The following is a 13,777-nucleotide window of genomic DNA, read 5'->3' on the forward strand; positions in this document are numbered from 1 at the left end:
TCATTTCAATCTTGGAGAATTTGATGACTATGTGTCTTGGGGATGGTCTTCTTGTGTAGTATTTCACAGAGGTTCTCTACATTTCCTGCATTTGAATGTTGGCCTCACTAGTAAGGTTGGGAAATTTTTCATGAAAAATATTCTAAAACACATTTTACAAGTTGCTTGGTTTCTCTTCCCCTGTTTTAGGCACGCCAATGAATTGTAGATTGGGTCTCCTTACATAATCTCATATTTCTCATAGGATTCGTTCATTCTTCTTTATTATTTTTTCTTTATTTTTCTCTGACTGAGTTATTTTATACAGCCAATCTTCATGCTCTGAGATTCTTTCCTCAGCTTGGTAAATTCTGCTCTTAATATTTGCGATTGCCTTCTGAAATTTTTGTAGCCTGTTTTTCAGCTATAACAGATCAGCTTGGTACTGTCTCATAATGGCCATTTTGTCTATTAGCTACTGTGTCATTTTATTGTGATCCTTAGATTTCTTGGATTGGGTTTTGACTTTCTCCTATGGATGATATCAATGGTCATCATTCCTATCCATATTCTGAATTCTATATGTGTCATTTCAGCCATCTCAGCCTGGTTAAGAACCATTGTTGCAGGACTAGTGTGATGAAGAAGACACTGGATTTTTGGGTTGCCAGAGTTCTTGTGCTGGTTCTTTCTCATCTTTGTGGGCTGATTTTGCTTCAGTCTTTGAAACTGTTATTCTTAGGATGGGATCTTTTTTCCTTTTATCCTATTTGATATACTTGTGAGTTTGGTTGTGGTATAATATGGGGTCAGTTGACTGGATTAGTTTCTGGAAGATTTTCAGGGGCCAAGTCTTAGCTCAGTACTCCTGGACTGCAAGCTCTAACTCTATGGGTCTTGTATTGGGCCCTGGACTTTGTTTTCTGGCCACTTTAGGTTAGGAACCTGCTCCAATGGGGGGTCTGAGGTGTTCCTGGATTGCTGTTTACAATACTTCGATGGGTGGTTCCAGCAAAAGTGCTGCATAGAGTGGTAGCAGCAGGAGTCGTCTGCATTTGTACATGCCAGCAGCAGCAGCAGGGCAGCAGAGTGCACACTTATTGGCTACAGTGGGGTTTTGGTGGTTTCAGGCGTGCCAGGCTTCATGTGGGTGTTTGCAGTGGCAGCAATGGCAGCACAGTGCAGAAAGTGGAGCCCCACCAGCATCACTGCATGCATTTGTACCAGCAGTGGTGTTGGCACAGGGGCAGAATGATGGTGGGTGAGGGACTGTGTGTGCCCTCTGTATGTGCATTCATGCAGGCAGGTATGGCTGCTCAAGGCAGGGGCAGGTTTGCCGGTCTCCTTGCACAGTTTCATGTTGGAGGCTCCACTGGCGCAGTGGTGGGACACTGGTGGGTGCAGGACTGGCACCCTCTGTGCACACATTCACGTGGGCAGCAGAGGCCGCACAGTGAGTGAGGCAGCTCTGTTGGTCACCATGCAGTTTTGTGTTGGTGTCAGTGTCAGCGAATGCAGGTAAAGTCGTATGGGGGAGGCTGCGGTGGGGCAAATGTATGGGTGGGCTGGTGTGCATCCACGAGCGCCACTGTGCTGGAGCTCTCCATTGGTCAGGTGCAGTATGCCAGTGCAGGAGCTTTAATGTGGGTCCGTCCCCAGGATGCACCTCACCTGGGCATCTGAGGCTGCACTGCAGGCAGGTGCAACCAGGCTAGGGCCCCAGGGGAGGCCAGTTGACTGAGGGGTGCTCAGGTCCAACTGGCTCTGTCTAATGGGCAAGACAACCTGCACTGTTCAGGTCAGATATTTCCCTAGGGCTAAAGTATCCTAGGGAACCAAAGTGAGCCTTGGGGGATGGGCATTCCTGGCCATGCTCCACTGCAGATGCTCCCATACCAAACCCTCTGGACTCCACACTGGTTGGAGTTCTGCCCCTACCACCTCCCTAACTCCCTAGCTCTCCCTGCCATCTCTATTATCTGTGGGGGCTGTGGGGTATCCTGATTCCAAGATTCTAGAGGCCTACGGTGAGAGCAGGTTGCCACTTGATTGCTCAAATTATCACTTCTCCAGAAGTCGTTGGGGGCCAGGAACGAGTCCTGGTGTACAATAACCCTGTGCAGGGTTCCCAGCTTCCTCCCACTCCAGTCCAGCATCTGGGTCTTTCCTCCATCCACTCTCAATATCTTTCCTCTGAAGATCTTCAAGGAGTGTGCTAGTTGTCCCAATATTCAGGTCCCTTGGTGGCAGATGTTCCTCCTGGCTGTGTCTAGTTGGCCATCTTTCCCATATCCCATTCTTTTAAATACTTTTTATGTGGCTAATAGAAACAATTTGATAGAGTAAAATATATGACAGGAAAAGGAGGAAGGAAGGAAGTGATAAAGAAAGGGAGAGGGAGATGAAAGAAAATAAAACAAGAAAAGCAAAAACTAAAATTTGTTGACTTAGAAACACTGTTAGAAAAATTCTTATTTTAATTCAGATTTAAAGATAAGTCAGCTCAAAGCAATTTTTTGTTGGCAATATAGTACTGTGAATACTGTTCTGGTGACAACAATCAATACAATTTTTTTTATATGTTATCAGTCACTCTGACGGTGCATTCACAAAGAATTTATAGAATAGGATTCTATAAATGGAGAACTGGAGAACTAGATTTCACAAGTATAAATTTAAAATTACATTTTTTAATTCTTTCAGGTTTTTGTTAACTTTATTATGTGACCAGTTCTTGATGTCTTGAATGATTTAATGATTTCATAAATGCTACAAGCTGAGGCTGGCATTATGTATAATTGAAAGGCTAAATTCCCATTAGAATAGAGCAGTCTTGCCCTCTAACTACCGATTAGGAATCCCCTTTTTTTTAATTTTCTTCCAATAAAATTTAGTCTTTGTATTAGTCCATTCTCACACTGCTATAAAGAACTACCTGCAACTGGGTAATTTATGAAGAAAACAGGTTTAATTGACTCACAGTTCCACAGGCTGTAAGGAGGCATGGCTGGGGAGGCCTCAGGAAACTTACAGTCATGGCAGAGGGTAAAGAGGGAGCAAGCATGTCTTCACATGGCTGGCAGGAGAGAGAGAGTGTGAAGGGGGAAGTGTTACAGACTTTCAAACAACCAGATTTTCTGAGATCTCACTCACTATTATAAGAACAGCAGGGAGAAAATCGACCTACCTACCTGGCCTCTCCTCCAACAATGAGGATTACAATTCGACATGAGATTTGGGTGGGGATACAGACCTAAATCATATGTCTTATATAGAATTTTCTGGAAATATTTTCTAACATCTCCAAAGCAGGCATTTTGATTATATAGACTCCTTTCTTCTTTCAATATAAAGCAAAAGGAATTTACTCATCATATAAGTAGATCTAAATGTTTGTTTATTTTCATTTCAAGTTTTACATTTGGAGCACTGTTTCTAGGTCAAGTTAAAAAGGAATTTTATGTCTTTCATTTAAAGTGTATGGGTTTTTTTCTGAAATGTGTTTTTGTCACTTAACTTCAACTCTTCTGTATTTACTTTTGCAATGGGAAAATCCTTTGGATATTGGCCCACCTGTATACTCAGACTGTTTTCTAAGACATATTACTGATAAATAACTTCAGTTGCCATCCCCTGTTAATATTTTAAGATAATATAACTACAGTTTAGACTAAATTAAATTATGGTAAGTTGTTAGTCTAAGTAAAATTTCTTTCCATCAAATCAAAATGGGATTCTCTCACCAAAGTTAACATTTCATTATTTTTCCTCATCAAACACAGCACTTTACTGCTCTACTTAGCAAAGAGTTTTCTTCTGCAGGTTAGTGATTTTGTTATGAGAGGAGTTACATGACTATTCCTTTATTTTCTGTGTGTGTATGTGGAGAATAATTTTAATAGATTGGGCGGTTTTGGCCCTTTTATTTAAGTTTGGCTTGGTTTAATTGCCCACATGAAAATATGTAAAGCACCAAATAGTATTACCCTTGGGACAGGAGGAGAGAGATAAACAGTGAGAGAGACAGAGACAGAGAAAGAACAAAAAACCTCACAAGACTTTTTTTCTAACAAGATCTCTACTGTACTTTGAAACAGGGGCAGAAGATAAACCTGGAACACAGTTGTTGCCTTTGACACAATTGACAGTATGATAAGAAATATTTAGAGAATAGGATGTTAATGAAAAACAATAGTTATGCAATTGCCTTTGATTGTAAAATAAACATTGTGAAGGCTTTTAATGACTAAGAAATTACAAACACATTTTATTTACATACTTTGAGTTTGTATTAAGAAAATAAAGAAAATAAAGAATACCATATTGTAACAGAATTCTGAGGTATTAGTAATAAAATTGTAATACTTTGTACTTTAAAACATAAAATTATTTTATTCTTGTTATTTATTTATTTATTTATTTTTATTCATTATTTCTTCTGAGAAAGGATCTCACTCTGTCACTCTGGCTGGAGCGCAGTGGTAGCACAATCATGGCTCACTGTGACCTCGACTTCCTTGGGCTCAAGTGGTCTTCCCACCTCAGCTGCCCAGGTAGCTGTACAGGCATGCGCCACCATGCCCAACTAATTTTTAAATTTTTTGTAGAGATGGTTCTCTCTATGTTACCCAGACTGGCTTCAAGCTCCTGGACTCAAGTGATCCTTCCACTTTGGCCTCCCAAAGTGCTGGAATTACAGGTGTGAGTCACTATACTTGGCCTATTTTTGTATTTTAGAAGATCATTCAATAATGCTGATACTCAACTTCAACCAAATACTGATTTTAATATTTGGTCATTTGGCATTCAACCATGTGTATACAGTACATCTCCTATTATGGACTGTGAAAACATTTTTTTTAATTTGTACATATTTATGGGGTACATGTGAAATTTTGTTACTAGTGTATAATGCATACATATCAAGACAGAGTATTTAAGGTGTCCATCACCTGAGTACAATATATTTTTGTTCAGTATAGTAACTGTACTCTGCTATCAGGCATTGAATCTATTCCTGGTATTTTCCTGTGTGCCTATACCTTATAACACACTTGCATTGTTCCTCCCTTCCATCAGCCTTCTCAGTCTCTGTTACCTATGTTTCTGCTCTCTACTTCATGTAATCAAATATTTTATCTACCAGATGTGAGTGAGAATATGCAAGGTCTTTATGCTGTGCCAGGCTTATTCCACTTAAGATAATGACCTCAAGTTTCATTCATGTTGCTGTAAATGACATGATTTTATTCTTTTTATGGTTGAATATTATTCAGTTGTGTATATATACCACATTTTCTTTATCAATTCATCTGTTGATGGGCACTTAAGTTGATTCCATATATTTGCTCCCATGAATAGTGCTACAATAAACATGCTAGTGCAGGTATCCATTTGATACACTGATTTCTTTTCCTTTGGGTAGATATCCAGTAGAGATTGTTAAATCAAATGACAGTTCTAGTTTTAGGTTTTTCAGAAATTTCTATACTGTTTTCCATAGCGCTGTACTAGTTTACATTGCAAAAAACAATGTATAATTTTCTCCACACCCTCGCCAATGTCTGTTTTTTTGTGTGTGTCTCTTTAATGATAACCATTATTACTTGGGTAAGAGGGCATCTCATTATGCTTTTAATTTTCATTTCTCTGATAATCAGGGATGTTGAACATTTTTTCATAAACTTGTTGCCTGTTTGTGTGTCTTCTTTTGAGAAATGTCTGTTCATGTTTTTTGCCCAGTTTTTAATAGCATTACTTGGGTTATTTTCCTATCATTTGGGTTCCTTGTACATTCTGGATATTAGTTCCTTATAAATAATTAGTTTGCAAATATTTTCTCCTGTTCAACAAGCTGGTTGTCTCTTCACTCTGTTGATTATATCATTTGCTTTCTACTTTAATTATATCCCACTTTTACTATTTTTGTTTTTTGTTGCATATGCTTTGGAGTCTGTCACAAACTCCTTGTTCAGGAAAGTTTTTCCTGGGTTTTCTTCTAGTATTTTGATAGTTTCAGGACTTATATTTAAGTCTGTAATCCATTCAGAGTAGTTTTTTATGGTGAGAAATAAGAGACCAGTTTCTTCTACATGTGGCTATCTAATTTTCTCAGCATTAGTTATTAAAGAGGGTATTTTTTCCTTAATGTAAGTTCTTGTTGGCTTTGTAAATATATCAGTTGATTTCTGGGTTATCTATTTTATTCCATTGGTCTATGTGTCTATTTTCATACCAATGCCATGTTGTTTTGGTAACTATAGCCTTGTAGTATATTCTGAAGTCAGGTGATGTGATGCCTTCAGCTTTCTTCTTTCTGCTCAAGATTGCTTTGGCTATTCAGGTTCTTACTTGTTCCATATACATTTTAGGAATTTTTTTTCTAATTATGTGAAGAATGGCATTGGTATTTTCATAGTGATTAAATTAAATCTGTATATTTCATTGGGCAGTAGGGTCATTATAATGGTGTTAATTCTTCTGATCCATGAGAATGAGATAATTTTTATTTGTTTGTGTCTTCTTCAACTTATTTCATCAGTGTTTTGTAGTTTTTCTTGTAGAGATTTTTTACTTCCTTGGTTAAATTTGGTCCTAGGTATTTTATTTTTTGTTGCTATTATAAATGGGATTGTCTTCTTGATTTCTTTTTCAGCTAGATCATTGTTGGTGTATAGATATGCTAGTGATTTTTGTACATTGATTTCATATTCTATAATTTACTGAATTCATTTATCACATCCATGAGGTTTTGGTAAAGTCCTTAGATTTTTCTAGTTATAAGATTATTGAGGGTGGGTGTGGTAGCTCATGACCATAATCCCAGGACTTGGGAGGACGAGGTGGGCAGATACCTTGAGGTCAAGAGTTCGAGACCAGCCTAGCCAACATGGTGAAACCCCATCTCTACTAAAAATACAAAAATTAGCCAGGCGTGATGGCAGGCACCTTTAATCCTAGCTACTTGGGAGACTGAGGCGGGAGGAGAATGCCTTGAACCCGAGAGTTGGAGGTTGCAGTGCACCGAGATCATGCCACTACACTTCAGCCTAGGTGACACAGTGAGACTCTGTCTCAAAAATAAAAAAAAAATGAATAAGCAAAGAGAAACTATTTGAAGTTCTCATTTTTAACTTTGATGCTTTTTATTTCTTTATCTTACTTGATACCTCTGACTAGGACTTCTAGGACTACGTTGAATAGGAGTGATGAAATTGGGCATCCATGTCTTGTTCCAGTTCTTAGAGAAAAGGCTTTCAACTTTTCCCCATTCAGAATAATGTTAGCTATGTGTTTTTCAAATATGGCCTTTATTATTATCAAATCTGATAGTTCTGTGCCTAGTTTGTTGAGGGTTTTTATCATGAAGTGATGTTGAATCTTATCAAATGCGTTTTTCTATATCTATTGAGAATATAATATGGCTTTTCTCCTTCATTCTGTTGATGTGAAGTATCATGTTTATTGATTTGTGTATGTTGAAACATCCTTGGCTCCCTGAAATAAACACTCCTTGATTGTGGTGTATTGTCTTTCTGTTGTCCTGTTGGATTTGATTCACTAGTATTTTGTGAGTATTTTTGTGTCCATGTTCAAGAAATACATAGCCCTGTAGTTTTCCTTTTTTCTGACTTCCTTCTCTGGTTTTGGTATCAGGGTGATGCTGCGCACATAGAATGAGTTAGGAAGCCTTCTGTTTACCTCGGTGTTTAAAAAAAGCTGTAACAAGATTGTCATTGTGGTCAGTTGGATTTCTGTCGTGATAAAATGTGAGTCCTTTATTTTCCTCTTTTTTGTTACTGCTTTTATACTTTTGTGTGTTCTCATGATGGTAAATGTCATCCTTTCATGTCCAGGTTTGGGAGCTCCTTGAGCATTTCTTATAGGCCTGGTCTAATGTAATAAATTCCCTTGTCATTTGCTTGCCTGGGAGAGAATAATTCTTTTTCATTTATGATGGATAATCCAATGGACAGTGTTCTTGGGTGGCAGATTGTTTTTATTACAGCAAGTTGAATATATCATCACATTCTCTTCTGGCCTATAAATTTTCTGCTGAAAGGCAGAGCACGATGGGAGAATAGAAACCATCATCAATCATTCTCATCACAGAAACACTAAATTTAACAACTGTCTACACCCAAAACACCTACATAAGAACCAAAAATTCGTTGAGTGATCACAGTACCTGGCTTTAACTTCTTATCACTGAAAGAGGCATTAACAGGGTAGGAAAGATAGTTTGGAATTGCCAACACCACTCTCTCATATGATGGCAGGGGATGCATGGTATGGAGAAAGAATCTCTGTGCTTTAGTGAGGGAGAGTGCAGAAATTGTGGGAATTATCACTGGAACTCAGCACTGCTGACACCGGGAAGAAGTCAGCTGATGAATACAGAGAGAACATTGAGATGATCCCTATCCTGAGTGGAATTATTCACCCCAGTGGTCATAACTTGACTTTCATCAAGCCTTGCCACTGGGGGAAAAAGTGCTCCTGAGTTTTAAATAAACTTGAAAAGTAGTCTATGCCACAAGGACTGCAACTCATAGGCAAGTCTTAGTGCTGTGCTGGGTTCAGAGCCAGTGTACTTGGGGGACATGCAACATAGTGAGACACCAGCCAGGGTGGCTAAGGGAGTGCTTGCACCACATTTTCTGACTATTTCATAAGATATTATCTGATTATTTGAAATCACATATATGACTTCAAATTATACTACAGAGCTATAGTAACCAAAACAGCATTATACTGGCATAAAAAGACCCATAGAACAATGGAACAGATTAGAGTATCCAGAAATAAATTTATACATTTACAGCAAACTGATTTTTGACAAAGGTGCCAAGAAGATACATTTAGAAAAAGTCTCTTCAATAAATGATGCTTTGAAAACTGGATATCCATATGGACAGTATAAAACTAGACCCCCATCTCTTGACATATACATAAATCATATTAAAATTAATAAGAGGCTTTAATCCAAGGCCTCAAACTATGAAACTACTACAAGAAAACCTTAGGGAAACTCTGCAGTACATTGGACTGGGAAAAGATTTATTGAGTAACACCGTGTAAGCACAGGCAACTGAAACAAAAATGCACAAATGGGATCACATCAAGTTGGAAAGCTTCTGTACAGCAAAGGAAACAATCAACAAAGTGTAGAAACAACCCACGGAATTGGAGAAAATATGTGCAAACTACCCATCCAATAAAGGATAATAACCAGGATATATAAGGAACTCAAATAACTCTATAGGGAAAAAAATCCAATAATCTGATTTCAAAATGGGCAAAAGTTTTAAATAGTCATTTCTCAAGAGAAGATATGCAAATGTCAAACAGGTATACGAAATAGAACTCAACATCATTGATCATTAGAAAAATGCAAATCAAAACTACAATGAGATATTGCCTCACCACATTTAAAATGGCTTCTATCCAAAAGATAGGCTATAGCAAATGATGGTAAGGATGTGGACAAAAGGCAATCTTCTTACACTTTTGGTCACAATGTAAGTTACTGCAACCACTACGGAGAACAGTTTCAAAGTTCCCCCCAAAAACTACAAATAGAGCTACCGTTTAATCTAGCAATCCCACCTCTAGGTATATACCCCAAAGAAATGAAATCAGTGTATCCAAGGGATATCCACACTTCCATGTTTGTTGCCACACTATTCACAATTTCAAAGATTTGGAAACATCCTAATTGTCCATCAACAGATGAATGGATGAAGAAACGTGGTACATAGACATGATGGAGTGCTAATCACCTATAAAAATGAATGAGATTCTGTCATTTGCAATAACATGGATGGGACTGGAGGTCATTTTGTGAAGTGAAATATTCCAGGCACAGAAAGACAAATGTCACATGTTTTTACTTATTTGTGAAGGCTAAAACTGAAACAATTGAACTCATGGAGATAGAGAGCAGAATGATGTTTACCAGAGACTGGGAAAGGTACTGGGGTGGTGAAGAAGTCAGGATTTTTAATAGGTACAAATAGTAGAAATAATAAGTAAGATCTAGTATTTGATAGCACAACAGGGTGCCTATTGTCAAAATAATTTATTGTACATTTAAAAATAACTAAAATAGTATAATTGGATTGTTTGTATTACAAAGGATAATTGCTTGAGGTGATGGATACAACTTTTACTCTGATGTGATTATTATACATTGTATGCCTGTCTCAACATATCTCATACATGACATAAATATATAATTACTGTGGGCCCACAAAAAATAAAAATAAAACATTTAAAAATAAATAGGGGGAGCAGCCAAGATGGCCAAATAGAAACAGCTCTGCTCTCTGGCTCCCACCAAAAAGGATGAAAACAGTGAGTGAATTCTGCATCTTCAATTGAGGTATCAAGGTTATCACATTGGCACAGACTAGGCAGTTGGTATGACCCATGGAGAGCGAGGAAAAGCAGGGTGGAGTGATGGCCCACCTGGGAGCTGCACAGGGCAAAGGGGGCTCCCTCCCCAAGCCAAGGAATACAGTAAGGGATCGTGCTGCCTCTCCCTGAAAAGAACTCTTCTATATGCCTGAAAAAATTTTATTTTTCCTTAGCTTATGAAGCTTAGTTTGGCCAGATATAAAATTCCAGGTTGGAAATTCTTTTCTTTAAGATGTTGCATATTGGCCCCCAATCTCTTCTGGCTTGTAGGGATTCTGCTGAAAGGTCTGCTCTTAGTCTGATGGGCTTTCCTTTATAACTAACCTGGCCCTTCTTTCTAACCACCCTTCAGGGGTGGGAGGTGCTCAGGTGAATAGGGTCTGGAGTGGACCCCCAACAAACCACAGTAGCACTACGGAAGAGGGACCTGACTGATAAAAGCAAAACGAACAGAAAGCAACAGTATCAATGAAAAAGATCCTACAAAAACCCCATCCAAAGATCAACAGCCTCAAAGATCAAAGATAGATAAACCCATGAAAATGAGAAAGAATGGCAAGCTGGATGAAGAGTCAAGATCCATTGTTGTGCTGTATTCAGGAGACCCATCTCACGTGCAAAGACACACATAGGCTCAAAATAAAAGGATGGAGGAAAATTTACCAAGCAAATGGAAAAGATAAAAAAAGGGGTTGCAATCCTGGATTCTGACAAAACAGACTTTAAACCAAGATCAAAATACAAAGATTAAAAAAAAAAAAGAAAGGTGTTATGTAATGGTAAAAGGATCAACTCAATAAGAAGAGCTAACTATCCTAAATACATACGTACTCAATTTAGGAGCACTGAGATTCATAAAACAAGTTCTTAGAGGCCCACAAAGAGATTTAGACTACCACACAATAATATTGGGAGAATTTAACACCCCACTGTCAATATTACACAGATCATTGAGACAGAAAATTAACAAAGATATCCTGTACTTGAATTCAGCTCTGAGTCAAGTGGACCTGATAGATATCTACAGAAGTCTCTAACCCAAAACAACAGAATATACATTCTTCTTGGAGCCACATGGCACTTACTCTACAACTGATCAAATAATTGGAAGTAAATCACTCCTCAGCAAATGCAAAATAACTGAAATATTAACAAATGGTATGTTAGACCACTGCACAATCTAATTAGAACTCAAGATTAAGAAACTCACTCAAGACCACAAAACTACATGGAAATTGGACAACCTCCTTCTGAAGGTCTCCTGGGTAAATAATGAAATTAAAGACAAAATCAAGAAGTTCTTTGAAACCAATGAAAACAAAGAGACAGCATACCAGAATCTCTAGGAGGCAGCTAAAGCAGAATTAAGAGGGAAATTTATAGCACTAAATGACCACATCAAAAAGCTAGAAACATCTCAAATCAACACCCTAACATCACAACTAATGAAACTAGAGAAACAAAAGCAAATAAATCCCCAAGCTAGCAGAAGACAAGAAATAACCAAGCTCAGAGTGGAACTGAAGGAGATAGAGACACAAAAATCTAATGAATCCAGGAGCTCTTTTTTTGGAAAAAAAATAATAAAATAGATAGGCCTGTAGCTAGACTAATAAAGAAAAAAAGAATGAAAAATCAAAAAAGACACAATAAAAAATGATAAAGGGGATATCAACACTGACCCTACAGAAATACAAACAACCATCAGAGAATACTATAAACACCTCTATGCAAATAAACTAGAAAATCTAGAATAAATTGATAAATTCCTGGACACATACACCCTCCAAAGATGGAACCAGGAAGAAGTTGAATCCCTGAATAAATCAATAACAAGTTCTGAAATTGAGGCTGTAACAAATAGCCTACAAATAAATAAATAAATAAAACAATAAAAACACCTCAGGACCAGATGGATTTAAGGCTAAATTCTACCAGAAGTACAAAGAGGAGCTGATATCCCTTTTTCTGAAAATATTCCAAACAATTGAAAAGGAGGGACTCCTCCCTAACTCATTCTATGAGGCCAGCATCATACTGATACCAAAACCTGGCAGAGATACAATAATATCAATAACAACAACAGAAACTTCAAGCCAATATATCCCTGTTGAATATTGATGCAAACATTCTCAATAAAATACCGGCAAACCAAATACAGAAGCACATCAAAAAGCTTCTTCACCATGATCAAGTTGGCTTCATCCCTGGGATGAAAGGCTGGTTCAACATATGCAAATCAATAAACATAATTCATTACATAAACAGATCTAAAGACAAAACCCACATGATTATCTCAATAGATGCAGAAAAGGCCCTTGATAAAATTCAACATCCCTTCATGTTAAAAATTCTCAATAAACTAGGTATTGAAGGGACATACATTAAAATAATATGAGCCATTTATGACAAACCCATAGCCTAAATCATACTGAATTGGCAAAAGCTGGAAGCACTTTCCTTGAAAACTGGCTCTAAACAAGGATGTCCTCCCTTACCACTCCTATTCAACATAGTATTGAAAGTTCTGGCCAGGGCAATCAGGCAACAGAAGAAAATAACGGGTATTCAAATAAGAAGAGAGGAAGTCAAATTGTCTTTGTTTGCAGATGACATTATCCTATATCTAGAAAACCCCATCGTCTCAGCCCAAAAGGTACTTATGCTGAGAAGAAACTTCAGCAAAGTCTCAGGAAACAAAATCAATGTGCAAAAGTCATAAGCCTTCCTATATACCAACAAGAGGCAAACAGAGAGCCAAATCATGAATGAACTCCCATTCCCAACTGCTACAAAGAGAATACCTAGGAACACAGCTAACAAGGGAAGTGAGCGACCTCTTAAAGGAGAACTACAAAGGACTGCTCAAGGAAATCAGAGAGGACACAAACAAATGGAAGAACATTCCATGCTCATGTATAAGAAGAACCAATATGATGAAAATGGCCATACTGCCCAAAGTAATTTATAGTTTCAATGTTATTCCCATTAAACTGCCATTGGCATCCTTCGCAGAATTAGGAAAAATGATTTTAAAATTCATATGGAACCATAAAGGAACTCATATAGGAAAGACAATCCTAAGCAAAAAGAACAAAGCTGGAGGCATCACACTACTAGACTTCAAACTATACTGCAGGGCTACAGTAACCAAAACAGCATGGTACTGGTACAAAAACAGACACATAGACCAAAGGAACAGAATAGAGAACTGAGAAATAAGACTGCACACCTACGACCATCTGATCTTTGGCAAATCTAATAAAACCAAGCAATGGAGAAAAGATTCACTATTTAATAAATGTTGCTGGGAGAACTGGCTAGCCATATGCAGAAAATTGAAACTGGACCCCTTCTTTACACCTTATACCAAAATTAA

This window comes from Gorilla gorilla, chromosome X, assembly GCF_029281585.2.
Source record: "Gorilla gorilla gorilla isolate KB3781 chromosome X, NHGRI_mGorGor1-v2.1_pri, whole genome shotgun sequence".
In the NCBI taxonomy this organism is placed as follows: domain Eukaryota; kingdom Metazoa; phylum Chordata; class Mammalia; order Primates; family Hominidae; genus Gorilla; species Gorilla gorilla.